At 43.6% G+C, this 2,068-nt stretch overlaps 1 protein-coding gene across 3 annotated transcripts in view; it reads left to right on the top strand.

Annotated features, from left to right (window-relative positions):
- STAT5A (signal transducer and activator of transcription 5A) overlaps positions 1 to 2,068 on the top strand; it is a 19,002-nt gene that overhangs the window by 6,716 nt on the left and 10,218 nt on the right. The window lies entirely within an intron of this gene.

Raw genomic sequence — 2,068 nt, 5'->3', positions numbered from 1 at the left:
AGGGCATGTATCTTAGTTGCGGGCACGTCCCCAGTGGGGAGTGTGCAGGAGGCAACTGACCGATGTTTCTCTCTCATCGATGTTTCTAACTCTCTATCCCTCTCCCTTCCTCTCTGTAAAATTTCAATAAAATATAAAAAAAGAAAAAGAAAAATGCCACTGTATAATTATAAGAGACTAAAAGAGAAAAAGACAAAATCTTATGACTTTTGAAAACGGTTTTGGCTTTGTGGAACCCTCCAGGCTTCCCTGGTCCATACTTAGAGAACCATTGATCTATGTCTTTATTTATTTTTCTGCCTAATAGTTCTATCAGATGCTAAGAGAGAGGTATCAAAATCTCCTATTATATTGTGGAATTGTGTACTTCTCCAATTATTTCTGTAAACATTTCCTTTATGTATTTTGAAGCTTTGTTAGTAGAGTCACATGCATTTATGATAATTGTCTGTCTGCTGGATTGACACTTTAATAATTATGAAATATCTTTCTCGATCTCTGGTAATACTCTTTGTCTTGAAGTCTACTTTATCAGAAATTAACATAACTTCCCAAGCCTTCCTGTTCCATATGGGCACAGCGTATCTTTATCCATGCTTTTAAAATTTAAAAATGTAGACAGCATATAGTTGTCTTGCCTTTGTCTTTATTCTGACAACCATTGCTTTTAATCAAGGTGTTTAGCCCAATGATATTTAATGTAACATTTAATACAGTGGAATTGAGGTAAACATTTCAGTATTTATTTTCAGTTTTGTTCATATCCGTTTTTGTTTCTCTGTTTTTCCTTTTATTATTATTTCACTTTGCTTAGGATTCTCTTTTCATCTGCCTAGTTAAGCTTTCCTCCTAACCCTGCCCTGTCAGTATTTCCTGTACCCTGAGGCCAGCACATTGCCTGAATCACAGTAGGTGTTGAGTAGATGTCGGTGGGATGAGTCTAGCATGTCTTCTTCCCATCTGATTCCATACCTGACTGGCCCCGGGGTTGGGGAGAGGGGGAAGCCCACTTCCCAGATCGGGGAACAGGATAGCCAAGCTGTTAGTTCTCTCCCAGGCCGTGGACTGGTCACCATATCGATGATCCTATTCTTGGGTTTTCTGTTTCCTATGTATGGGTTTGGGTTTGGGTTCTGGTTTGGGCTTGTACCCATCATGCAATGTCAGTTCCGTCTCATTTATCAAGTTCACCATCAGAAACACAGACTATTGATCTGTTGTGCAGAGAAGGCTCAGTTCCCTCCAGTGGAGCAGACAATTGCCCCACATCTCCTGGCGGCCTTCCCAGAAACGTCTGCAAATTGCCAGGAGAAACCTAACTGGGTCGCTCGCATAGGGAGGCCGCACCAGGTGTTGGGGACACCACCACCTCCCTGTGGTGGCAGGATCCTGAGGTGGCACCCAGACGACCCTGCTGTGTGCCCTGCTGGACGATGCTCTTCCTGCTCAGGCCCCTGCAGTGAGATGGGGGCCATCTCTCCGAATCCCCTTCTCGTTCTGGGCTCTTCCTGGCTGCCTAGAGTTGCTTTGGTCCTTCCCAGCCTGTGTGACCTTGGGGCAGGGCCTAGGTCAGTGTGAGGTGCCCTCAGAGGCCTGCCAGCAGCTCGACCAAGACATGCTGATGCTCACATCTTCTTGACTCAGCCCGAGGAAGGACACTGGGTGTTCAAAATGGCTATTGGCTGCGCATAATTACCCCAGAAGTTAGGATAGTGTTTCCCTAGGCGGGGGATGGGATCGCAAGCTGTGGAGGTGAGCAGGTGGCTTTAATTGGGAAATGTTTGATTGTTTAATGTGGGTTATGAATTCACAGGTGTTTTTATATCATTCATTCTCCCTTTCCTATGTCTTAAGTATTTCATAACTGATATTTTTAAAGAGGGTAATTATGCCTCACTGACTCCCTATTCCTACCATTGATGAGCTTCCTAAAGCTAATATGAAGAGAATTGCCTCCGTTTCCTGAGAGAATATTGCTACTTTTTTTTTCTTAACTTACTTAATTTATTTTAAATCCCCACCTGAAGACATGGAGAGAGAGAGAGAGAGAGAGAGAGAGAGAGAGAGA

Source organism: Myotis brandtii, unplaced genomic scaffold (genome assembly GCF_000412655.1).
Source record: "Myotis brandtii unplaced genomic scaffold, ASM41265v1 scaffold469, whole genome shotgun sequence".
Taxonomy (NCBI): domain Eukaryota; kingdom Metazoa; phylum Chordata; class Mammalia; order Chiroptera; family Vespertilionidae; genus Myotis; species Myotis brandtii.
Note: the sequence above shows the minus strand (reverse complement) of the source record. Positions and strands in the feature narration are given on the sequence as shown.